Raw genomic sequence first — 13,580 nt, 5'->3', positions numbered from 1 at the left:
ACGCGCTTCACACCGCGAGCGGGAACACGCACGCCACTCGGCGGAAAATGGAGAGAAAGAAAACACAGACTGCGCCGCATGCACACAGCTCTTTTGTCTTTCGTCAAGAATGAGTCATTAATACATTTTGTTAACATCATGTATTCATGACTAACAGAGGCTATCGGCCACTTGGAAGTTGGAACAAAGAAATAAAATAAGTCCTCCAGAGGCTCCAGCCTCCGTTTCACCTCCTCAGCATCCATTCTCACGCTAATCGAAACGCATCACCTGACCGCTCATTTACCGCGCAACCTGGAGCACAAGCCCGAGCCCGGCCCGTGTAACATGATAGAAATTAAGATCGAACCCGACCGAACCCATCGGGTTTGGGCAAAGATCTTCAGCTCTAGAAGTCCGTCAGTTGTGTGCAAGGTTGAAACTGCAGGCTAGTAAATGCTCTGTTTTTGGGTCGGATCGCATTCTGAAGTGAAGTGACCTCTACAGTAGTTCACGTAGAAGCGAACCGAACCCCCCCTGTTTTCAAGCGGACCAGAGTTTGTTTGTTTGGTCCGTGCCAGAGTTGGGATGAGCTTTCACACCGCCTCAAACCAGCCGGGCTACCAAAGACGCTCCAGGGTTTGGAGTTTGAAAGCAAACTTTAGATTTGATTTTTTCTGCAAACATGTTTCAACCAAATTCAGGCCAGTTTTAATCGTATGAATGTCGCGCATATTATTACATGGGTTTAAGGACACTGAGACACTCAGGAGGGTAAAGTTTAAAAAGCCTTTATTATATTTCTTGGCTAAATCATTAAGACAAGGCAACGCGTTTCGGCCGTTGAGGCCTTCATCAAGGCAAGCATAAAATGTTTGCGTTTGAACGGTATCTTATAGCCTATTGGCCAGTAGTCACACGGTCAGTAGGTAAAGAGTCACATGATTGTTGTGGACAGGTAGTCACATGACAGACCATATTCAGCAGTAAATCAATCAGCAATTGTCAAAACAATATAAAGACAAAAATAGCACTGAACAAGGAAAGAAAAGAGCAAAGAAATACATACCGAACTTTTAAATCTCTTAGGCAGAGCAGCCTATCCCAACATGTATCAGGACAACTAGAAAAATACATAACGTCTCTGTCGCTCAGCATTCAGGCATAAACACATGTTACAACAGTTTCAGGTGAATCAGGAAATCCATAAGTAGCCCAGGGGATTGTTTATGTTTTTTTTTTGTTTTTTTACTTTTTAATGGACAGTTATTAGTTTATGCATTCATTTAACACCTCAGTAAAGGTTGCTTTCTGTTTTCTCTTCTCTCTCCTCTGCTCTCTCTCAACAGACTGGTAGACATTACACCCTCTTTGCTTTGCTTTACTAATGACCTCCCTCAGACACACACACACACACACACACACACACACACACACACACACACACACACACACAGAAGTACACACACAAAAAAAACACACACACACACACACACACACACACACACAGAAACACACACACACACACACACACATACACACACACACACACACACACACACAGAAAAACACACACAAAAAACACACACACACACACACACACACACAGAAACACACACACACACACACACACACACACACAGAAAAACACACAGAAACACACACACACACACACACACACACACAGACACACACACACACACACACACACACACACAGAAAAACACACACACACACACACACACACACACAGAAACACACACACACACACACACAGAAAAACACACACAGAAACACACACACACAGAAAAACACACACACACACACACACACACACGCACACACACACACACAGAAAAACACACACAGAAACACACACACACAGAAAAACACACACACACACACACAGAAACACACACACACAAACATACACACACACACACACAAACACACACACACACACATTCACACACGTGACTCGCTGCGAGGCTGAATGGCGAGCCGTCTTTAACGGTCAGTCAAATGGCTCATTCATCTGGTTTCTATGGCGACAATTAAAACATGTTGCCGGGGTCTTTTGTTGTGTCGCCTCGTTTGGAAAGAGAGAAAGTCTCTTTTTCTTCTTTTTTTTGTCCAAACAGAAGGTTTTTGAATGAAGTGAAAGAGAAACATCCAGAAACTCTGAGCAGCACAGAAGAGGAGTTTAGTTTGAGTTTAAAGAGTTAACGGTTTACAGTAGTTTAGTTTCAACATTAAGAAGGTAGAAATATTCCAAATTATCCCAAATATATAAAAAGGATTTACAAATAAAAACCAAATAAATATGTAGCATTTCATTTAAATGAGTTCATTATCCATTATTCTGTTCTGTAAAATAAATACATAAACAGAGCACAGCTGTCAAATATGTATAAATAATTCAAAAACAAGGAGATTGGAAGTTGGTTTAGTAAAAGTAAAGTGAAATGTAATAACTATAATTTGTAAAAGCTTCACGTAGAAATGGAAATATGAACATGTATCTGACTGTTATGTCTTTGAAAAGCATACTGTACTCATTTTTGCAATTATTGTAAACTGGAGGCAGTTTGGAGAGATGTTTATGTGGCTGTACTCACACACACACACACACACACACACACACAGACACACACACACACACACACACACACACACACACAGACACACACACAGACACACACACACACACACACACAGACACACACACACACACACAGACACACACACAGACACACACACACACACACACACACACAGACACACACACACACACACAGACACACACACACACACACAGACACACACACACACAGACACACACACACACACACACACACACACACAGACACACACACACACACACACACACACACACACACACAGACACACACACACACACACACACACACACACACACACACACAGACACACACACACACACACACACACACACACACACACACACACACAGACACACACACACACACACACACACACACAGACACACACACAGACACACACACACACACACACACACACAGACACACACACACAGACACACACACACACACACACACACACACACACACACACAGACACACACACACACACACACACACACACACACAGACACACACACACACACACACACACACACACACACACAGACACACACACACACACAGACACACACACACACACACACACACACTGGTTGAAGTGTCTGGCAGTATAAATGGGGTGTCAGAGAGCCACTTCCTGCTCTTTCAGAGCCAGTGGAACATCCATCTCAACCGGAGACACTGAGACACACACACACACTCTCTCTCTCACACACACACACACACACACACACTCACACATGTAAGCAAGCATACAGTGTTTCCCCCCGTCTTTGTGTATCTCCTGCATGCACACACGTTGTTTGAAAGAAACAGGTGGATGTGAGGGAGGAGTTAAACGGCGTAAAGCTGCAAAATGAAAGAATGTTGCATTGCAAATTAACCTGCAGAATGAAATTCCTGGCGAGCTTGGAAAAAGCATTCACAACTTCACGTTGGGGAAGTCAGTATACAGACAGTGTTATTTAACACTTCACTTCATAAATATAATACAAAAGATTGATGTTGTTTGTTATTATCTTTAAGAACTCTGCTCATCATGGACATCAGAATCAGAAAAGCTTTTATTGCCACAATAAGTACACTTAATTAATAAGTACACTTACGTGGAATGTGCCTTAGTGAAGGGTGCATACTCAAAACAAACATTAATATAAAATAAACAACAAATACAAAAAAAACACAAATATATACATCCAAAGTAACTGTTGCATAAGAAAAAAGGCTTTTATATCAACGCACTTTAATGTTCCGGACAGCGGCAGACTCTTTTTTTCTTGCTCCCTTTTCTGCCGAGTGGCGCACGTGCCCGCTCGCGGTGCGATTATCCGACGTGCACTCTACAATCACTGCTGATAGACATCTTTTTGTACACGCTTGGAAACGGATGTAAAAATATCGCACTTTCTCTGTAGTCTATTTCTCTATAGATACCGTAAATGTAGGCTACTTTTAAAATGCCGTATTTTCCCTCTGGGCTCACCGAAACGGACGTAAAGGCATATTAACCATTCACTGCACGTGATCGCTAGTAAACATATTGCACTTGCTCTGCTAGTCTATCATTCAGGACAAGACCCTGTAGCCTGGTGGTGGGGGAGGCGGGACAGCCTCCCCAGATTGTCTGCCCTTTCAAACTCCTCCCTGTGTGTCCAGGCCTCTTGGACACCACCTGAGAGTTTTCTCCTGTGCAGGACCTGCCATAAGTCAGGAGAGGTGTCAATCTCGCCAGAGAAGCAAATATGGTCATTTTTCTGCAAAAGAACTGCTAAAGTTTGACGCTGGTTGGCATACCAACTCAACAACATTTATTTTGTTGTTACTTGTTAATAGTGTAACTGTTAAATTATTGTAGTTATGTGTTAGGTGACTTAGGTTTTTATATATATAAAATATCGTTTTAAAAGTACCGGTTCGGAATCGTAAAAATCCACACGGTACCCAACCCTAGTTGTCTGAGGACCAGGAGGAAATCGAGAGAAGAGAAGCGTAGAAACAAGGTTAAAGAAGAGAGATAGAAACATTGAGATCCCGAGACAGAGAAGAGATGTGGAGGACGAAGATGAAGATGCCCCCCCCCCCCCCCCCCCCCCGAACTTTAGCTGCCGCGCCGACAAAATCGTTCCGTTACGCAGCCTCCGACAAACTTCTCTCATTTGGCGGATAAGATGAATCTGGGAGAAGAGAGAGATGGGGGGGACTAATGTTCAAAATGCATTAAATGTTTTTCATGTATGACTGCATTTTTGCTGACATTTCAGCTCCGTGCTCATTAATATGGAGACCAAATTAAACTTATGATTGCTTGTTGATTTTCTCCCCCCCATCCCTTCGCTCTCTCCTCCCCCCCACCCCCCCACCCCCCTTCCCTCTCGTCTGTTTCGTCAAGCGTTTATCCCTCGTTTCTCTGTGTTTTTGCAAAGAGCTGACATTTTATTTTTGTTTTCATAAGCTAAATTCATAGTGATATATATATTTATTACATATAAATATATCTCTTTCGATAGGAATTTCTTTAATGAGTCTAGTTTTCTTCTTTTTTTGTGAATTAAAAACTATTCTAACTAGTGGTGTAGCGGACCATAGTTGATCCATGGTCCGTACGTATCAACACTCACGGTTCAGAGTGCATGTGAACCGCGGATCTATTGCAAAGTTGAACCATAATAATAATAATAATGATAATTAACCATAATAATGGTGTGAAATACCTTTTTACTGTTGCTGTTACTTAAAGTAAGCTGATAAATTTCTATGAAGGGTTGCCGTGAAAAGATACAACGAAATTTTCACTTCACGTCAACGCCACATGTTAAAATTCGGTGCTTATATGGCACCGGTGCCTTAAGGAGCGGTATCTAACGCACATTTCAGTGCCACTTAAATGTCTGCGCTGCTCTCTGATGTTACAGGCAACAGAAGCATCGCTGCATGTCACGCCAGGAAACACTAACGTTACACTTGGCATTGGGTAACGTTAGCCTACCATTAGCTAGTAGCTGGATTAAACACGGTTAAAATGCTGACAGCTAAACGGTGTTAAGTGTGACTGTATTTCACTGTAGAGCAGGGGTTATCAAATTTTTTTCAATAATGTACCCCCTTTGAATTGTGTTTTTAAGCCAAGTACTCCGTGACCAACGCAAAAACATTTTTACATCTATATAAAGAGGAACAATACAGTGTTGGCAGTAATAGATTTACTTAACAACAACCTTGTAACTGAAAAACATTAAAATGCTACATTTCAAATGTTCAGAAGCGTCACTTAATTCATTCATTATTATAGTATAATTAGGGGTCCAAGCCCGAGTCTGTAAGAACGGGCAATAGCAAAGCTATGCCGTTCGTACAGCAGGGCTGTAGAACCCTATTGTTTTTCTACTGATTAATCATACATTATTTTTTTCCATTATTCTTCCCCGCCTAAAACTCCGACTACAGCCTAAACCATACATGGTGGGGGGTTGGCATTTTCAGGAATGGTCCCAAACACCGCAAAGACCACAGGCGCAAAAATTTACCCACTTCCACCACTAGGTGGCGCTATAGCAGAAAAAAACGCGTTTGGCTCTATAACTCCCACACCGTACATCGTACATTCAAAAACCATACATCCACCCATTCCCTGGATCCAACTGAATCACGTGATACGCGCCCATTTCCGCCTAAACTTTTATGCGTGAAAAATCGCGATTTATCAGAAACCTACTTTTTCGAACTCCTCCTAGACTGTGCGACCGATCGGCACAAAATTTGGCAGGTAGCATCTTCAGCTGGGTAAAAAACTAAAAGTTAATAAAAATAATTTTGATAGGATAAAAATTGCGCATATTACGCACAAACAAATTTGTGTAGCTAACTATGAAAACACCAACTTTGCCATATCTCGGCCAAAATAAATGCCATCAACGCCAAACTTTAGATTCTTGTTTAGCATGACACTCTGAAGGTCACCCACCCATTTTACAAAAATTGGCCACTAGGGGGCGCTACAAGTACAAAAAGTTTATATCTCATGAACCGCTAATCTGATTTTTACAAAATTTGATGGGTACCATCTAGGGCCACTCCTGAGGCCAACCCTAGAGTGGGGTACTGAGGGGTCAAAGTGGGCGTGGCCTATGGGACCCACGTCTACATTTACTACTTACACTAACGTGAACAACTTTACATTTACAGGGTAGATAGACAATAGGTGATGGACCACACCTACCAAAAATTACACATGTGGACCACTAGGTGGCGCTATAATGGTGTTTTGCCTTTAACTCCCACATTACACATCGCACATTAGAAAACCATAGCCAAATACATAAACAGACATATTTTACAATTTTGCACAAGGTTCACGTACCCCCTGCAGTACTCCAGAGTACCCCCCGGGGTACACGTACCCCCATTTGAGAAACACTGCTGTAGAGGATTCCAGCAGCGGGACTAAAGCTAAGAGCTAAAAGACACAAACTAGCACTTGGTCACTGCTGCTGTCAACCTCGGGGTGCATTCAAAGTTGTTGTAAAATACCCTTTTCTCGTCTGTTTTTGTCGTGTAACCGCAATTTACTGGTGAAAGAAGTTATTATTGTTGAAAGTTAATATTATCACATTTTTAATAAATCATTTAAATTCCCCCTTTTTTGTGCTGATCCGGAAATTGATCCAATCTGTGACTCAAAACTGTGATCCCAACCGTGAGTTTTGTGATCCGTTACTTCCCTTGTTCTAACAATGTTTTCCAGCCTGCAGTAATACATATTTTAAGACGACATAAGCATCATGAACGCTGTTACCATGTTTTTGCTCTTTTCGTGGAATATAGATGCACCATTCCACCAATTATTGCTGCTTTGCTTTCAGTATAGCAATGTCGATTTTCTGTATTCCGAAGTTAGACCTTCAAATAACTATTATCTGCATTATTGATTGATTTCCCAATTATCTTCTCAATAAATAGATGAATCATTCAGCCTATGAAACATGAAAATTAAGTGAAAAATGCCATTCACAATTTCCCTAAAGCCAAGTTATTTAAACAACATATTTAAGGTTCGGGTCTTCGGCTTTCACTCATTTTAAAAAGTTCTCAAAATCTGCATTTTTATACATAATATACTATATACTATAACATGTCAAAACAATTAGCCTTTTTGGCACCTTACGTTTTGTAAGTAAACTCGTGTGACAGCGAAACTCACTCGGATAACTTTTAAATATAAATATATATATTTTTTAAATGTATTTTAAGACAAAAAAAGTTTAGAAAAGCATGAAGGGAAAAGTCACAGTTCGAGGTGTTTTCACTGTTGATTTGTTGAGCTGTTTCACTGTTTTGTAACTTCAAGAAATGCAACATCTTTCCAAAAGTCAATGCGTACTCGTGTTAAATAATCCGGATTTCAATATTGAACAAAAAATAATGAATTTTTACATAATCAAAGTCCTAGTTTTTCCTAGTCGATGTACATGTTTATGGGGCTTTATTTACTTTACATCCACGTTACTGAGGACTGAAATGCAAACAGCTTTGTAAAATCCGACATATGGCTCTGAAGCAACAACTAATTAGTTTAAAGTGCCCATATTATGAAAAAATCACTTTTTCTGGGATTCGGGGTGTTATGTTGTGTCTCTGGTGCTTCCACACACATACAAACTTTGAAAAAGAAGCGTTAGCATGCTAATGCTAACGCTAGCATGCTAATGCTAGCATGCTACCTCGTTCTCAATAGCAAAGCACTGCTACAACACACACAAGTTCACCATAATCTACAAAAGAACTACTTCCATGTGTGCCCTCATTTAGAAGTCTCCCAGCTAATCCTGCCTTGTAACTGACTGAAGTTGTAGAAACAGCCTTTCTTTTACTGTCTATGGAGCTAGCTAGCTGACATGATCTACATCTGAGCTACTGCACATGTGCAGTGCAATCAAAGATAGTACAGAAGAAGAAGAAAAGAGGTCTCACTCTGTAGCTAAAACAGAGACCAGCTGAAAAGAGGATCTGCAGCAGTGAGAGAGAGCACTGCAGTACAACACAAATATGGTGTTTTTTGAAAATTAAACCATGTAAACCTATTCTGGTACAACCTTAAAATACAATTATGAACCTGAAAATGAGCATAATATGGCTGCTTTAAATTAGTCACAATTGATGTTTTGTGTTTGTAGTCCAGACACTGAGTGGATGCTCCGATCAACACAAACTTTTAAATGGCTTCAACAGCAGAGAGAGTTGGTAGATGATCCGAGAAACCAGGAGAGACGAGGCCAAAGGCCAGCGGGCAGGCTGGTCTTTACATTTCTCATGAGAGGAAGAGGAAAGAGAAGAACAGGAGAGGTAGAAAGGATTATCTCATAGTTAAAGAAAGGTTTAGAAACAGTGAAACTGTGATTGGAGAGACCGGATCTCCGTCTATGTGTGTGTATCTCTCTCTCACATTCACATTTAATGTCCAAGTTGAAATCCCAAAACACATCCGTTTAAATTTTTCATTCCTTTAAAAAGTAAGCTCCAGAGTAGATCCATCTAAAAAAAAACAAAAAAAACCTGATCTTGGGTTTTTAGTGCAAATGTAGCTTTATGAAAATAATGTTAGCTCGTATAGACACAGTCAGGCAGCCTGTTCTCATGAACCATACGTTCAAAAAGCTATGAAAAGTTAAGCACTATTCAAGCAAGTATTCAACGTTTTTTTTCCGCTGTATGCACCCCAGTGACTGCTGCTGTATAAGAATGTGGCTGGACGCCTAGGGAGGAAGTCGGGGTGGATTGGTGGGCAGAGTTTGCTTCCCGGGGAAATGCGTGTTCCTTGGGATTGTTTTAATGCAAACCACGCTCTTTTTCCTGAACTTAACTTGTCGTTTTGGTGCGTAAACATAACTTTTGTCGCCGCATAATGCTCACTTGATGTGGCCTAAACTCACAGGCGTAATTTACCACCCCACCCCAATAATGAAAACTGGCCAGTGCAACCCACCCCAAAAACATATTATAGTTTCCTTTACATAAATAAAGACATGTGCACCATAAATTGATGCAGAAAAGGCACAAATTGTTGCAGAAAAAAATCACCAGAATGCAGGAAATGAAGTGTTTGACGTTTAAAATTTTCTATTTTGTTCAAAAGTGGAGATCTCAACCAAGGGCCAGACATTTTTTTTTTTTATTTACATGCTTTTGTTTAATCAAAGGAGTCAATATCTTGAACTGTATTATTGTATGTCTCATATAGTCTTCTCAGTTACAGTTACAGTCGACATAAAGCCCTCAAAAAGTCCGCAAAAAAGTTCCTCAGCCATCATAGAAAAAAGTTACAAACACGCCGGAAAAAGCGACAAAAATGTTTTAAAAAAAAAACGCCCAAAACATGGAGAAAATGATCTACTAAAAGTAAGCGGGCCAAAAGTTATTGTGAACCTTAATTGATACGTTGATACGGGCCGGATCACGATTTGCGAGGGGCCGGATTTGGCCCGCGGGCCTTGAGTTTGACCCATGTGCCTTAACCCTTCCCCTTATTTGCATCGCCTCTCTGTCTCTCGCTAACGCTCAGTGATTCCAGACATTACTCACTTCGCCTGGCATCCTCCCAACGTTCACTGTGTCCTCACCTTTACGGTGCTTTCACAGAGAGCCAGGTACTCTCCTGTCTCTCATAAGCCTGAAGCCTGCAGACGTACTCACCTACAACTAATTTCCTAAGAGATGCATTTCCATGCATTGTTCTCCTTATTAAAGTGTCGGTAGCTTGTTAAAGTTATATCGCAGAGAATTGGGAAGCCCTGTCGTTTAAAGTCACGAGGTAAAGCGGAGCAGAAAACAACTCAGGTGTCGCAGCAAATGTGATTGGCTGAAGCTTTCTCACAGGTGAGAGGGGGGTGCTAGCATGTTTTTTTTTTCTTTTTTGGAAGTCCAGTTCACATTGTATGTCAGAGTGTTAGTGCTGGCATGTAACTAAGTACATTTACTCCAGTACTGTACTTAAGCACAAATGTTGAGGTACTTGTACTTTACTTGTACTTGTCTTTTCATGCCACTTTCTACTTCTACTCCGCTACATTTCAGAGAGAAATATTGTACTTTTTACTCCACTACATTCATCTGTTACAGCTTTAGTTACTAGTTACTTTAGTTACGCCACTACATTCATCTGTTACAGCTTTAGTTACTAGTTACTTTACACATTAAGATTACTGCACACAGAACACATGTAGTTTATAAAATCTGATGTTTGATTCTAAAGTAAACTAGCCAACAATATAACGGCTGCAAGTCCAGCTGAGATGATCAGACCATAAACTGGTTGGATCCTTTACACTTTCTACAATGGGAGGATTCTTCTTTACTTTTAATACTTTAACTATATTCTCCTGACGATACTTACACACTTTTACTGAAGTAACATTTTCAATGCAGGACTTTAACTTGTAACAGAGTATTTTTACGGTGTGGTATTCGTACTTTTACTGCAGTAAAGGATCTGAGTACTTCTTGCACCGCTGCTGACCGTCACGTCTTCAGCGTCTCTCTTCCCCTCTCTATTTATGTACTGTATTTCTCTCTCTCTTTGTCTTCCCTCCCTTCTCTTCCCTCCGTCCTCAGGCCTGTGTATCTCAGTCCACCCTTGCATGGAGATTGACTAGAGGCATGAATACATCACAACTAGCCATCCGTGCATCCTTCCCCCCATCCCTCCTCCCTCCATCCTCCATCCTCCCTTTCCTCACACCATCACTCCCATCCCCTCCCCCCTCCACCGTCCCATTTCTCAAAGATCCCTCTCTCAGCACTTATCTCAAAGTTCGGATCTCATGCATTTTAATCGCCACGTCTATCTTCCTCTTCTCCCCCCCCCCCTCTCTCTCTCTCTCCCTCTCTTTTTCTTTGACTTTGGATCAGTGGCATCCTTCAAACAACAACAACAGCAGCAGAATAACCCCGCCGCCCCCCCTCCCCCCTTTTAAATCAATATTTGCCATCAGCGAATAAATCGTATAATTTCCTGACTGTTAGACGAGTGCGACACCGACATATTTACCTTCCACTCGTCTCTTTTTTCTCGCTGTCGATCCCCAGTTCTCGCGGCGTGGCTATTAGCTAAGTGAAGGGGATGGATGGCCGCGACGCGCCGAGCGATAGCATCTCCATCAGAATCGGCGACGTTGAAAAATGGTCGCCGCCACTCTGATGACAGCACAGCAAAAAACACACGCACACACACACACACACACACACACACACACACACACACAGTCAGAGAAGAGACATTTAAATATTCAAATGGGGCCGGGCGGTAATGATAAACGACAAGGGAAAAGTAGAATCAAGTAGCTATCGATGCAGAAAATGAAAAGAGGAGAAAGAGAAAAGAGTGGAGGAGGAGGAGGGAAATTAAGCAACAACAAAAAAAGATGGAAGCATCGAAGGAGAGTTACGCTAACAACTCAAAAGAGGGAAGAGAGAGAGGAGATAGATGAGAGTGATGGAGAAAAAGATGGACGCTTTAAGTAGATAGAAGAGGAAGCGTTACAGCTGGAAGTGAACAGACAAGGACAAAAAGAGAGCTACAAAAGATAAAGGGACGCAAAAGATAAAAAAGGAAAGGAGAGGGATTGAGTGACAGAGAGAGAGAGAGAGAGAGAGAGAAGGACAGTGGAGGAGGATGTAGACGAAGTGGAAGAAGATGTAAAACGATGAATTTGAATATTATAAAGATGAGGGACATGAGAAAAAGTTGTTTAGCGAAAAGGAGGGACTGGTTGAAGCCAAAAGAAGAGAGAGGTGGGATGGTAAGGACATAGAAATAGAGAAAAAATAAAGGGATGGAAGGTGTGAAAAGAGGAGAAAGAAAAAAAGAGTGGTGGAGGAGGACAGGGAGAGAAATTAAGCACACACAAAAGATGGAAGCATCGAAGGAGAGTTACGCTTACAACTGAATAGAGGGACGAGAGAGAGGAGAGTGAAGGAGATAAAGAAAATGGACGCTTTGAATAAATAGAAGAGGAAGTGTTACAGTTAAGACAAAGTGTTGAAAAATGGAGGGAGCGCTGGAAGTGAACAGACAAGGACAAAAAGAGAGCTACAATCAATTAAAAAAAAAAAAAGGAAAGGAGAGAGCGATACAGAGAGAAAGGAGGACTGTGGATAGAGGATGACAGAAGATGTAAAATGTTGAATTGGAATATGTTAAAAAGCAGGAAGAGGAGTTTAAAAAGTTGTTCAGTTGGAAGGAGGACATGAAGCAAAAAAATGAAACGACGGAAGGCGTGAAAAGAGGGAGAGGGAAGAGAGGGAGCGGAAACAAAGGTCATGACAAAATGAGTTCAGACTGAAAGATGGAAGACAGACCGGGTTGAAAGAAATTCAGGACAGATTGAATGAATGAAAAGAGAAAGAAAGAACCAGTAAATGATGAGTGCAGCATTAGAGAGCGGCGGCACTGTCAATGGAAAGATGAGGAATACAAAAGAGAGAGAAGGTCAGGGAGGAATTTGTCATTATTTCCCTTACAGTGGTCGGCGTGTGAGCGGTAGAGTTTAGATTCTCTGCCGGAGCCCGAACTTGACCCGGGCGATATTTCCGGACACTATCCTCGGGCCAGGCTGGGCCCTTGATCAAGCATTTGTGTTTTTTTTTAATCATTACTTTATCAGCCTAATTGGGTGGGGAGAAAGCTATGCCATAATCACAAATATTATTTTAGGCCTAAGTAACAAAATGTGTACAAAGTTGCGCAAGTTAGGCTACAAAGTTACAAAATGCAACGATGTCATGCACAGTGTCTCCTCCACTCGCACGCATCACACCAGGCCTGCTGGGCTGTATGGTGGAGCATCACACTGGGCCTGCTGGGCTGTATGGTGGAGCATCACACTGGCCCTGCTGGGCTGTATGGTGGAGCATCACACCGGGCCTGCTGGGCTGTATGGTGGAGCATCACACCAGGCCTGTTGGGCT

At 41.7% G+C, this 13,580-nt stretch overlaps 1 protein-coding gene across 3 annotated transcripts in view; it reads left to right on the top strand.

Annotated features, from left to right (window-relative positions):
- The window catches only part of akap6 (A kinase (PRKA) anchor protein 6), a 281,507-nt gene that overhangs the window by 185,037 nt on the left and 82,890 nt on the right, over positions 1–13,580 (top strand). The gene's annotated exons all lie outside the window — the stretch shown is intronic.

This window comes from Sander lucioperca, chromosome 18 (genome assembly GCF_008315115.2).
Source record: "Sander lucioperca isolate FBNREF2018 chromosome 18, SLUC_FBN_1.2, whole genome shotgun sequence".
In the NCBI taxonomy this organism is placed as follows: domain Eukaryota; kingdom Metazoa; phylum Chordata; class Actinopteri; order Perciformes; family Percidae; genus Sander; species Sander lucioperca.
The sequence above is the reverse complement of the archived record's forward strand: the minus strand, read 5'-3'. Positions and strand labels throughout refer to the sequence as shown.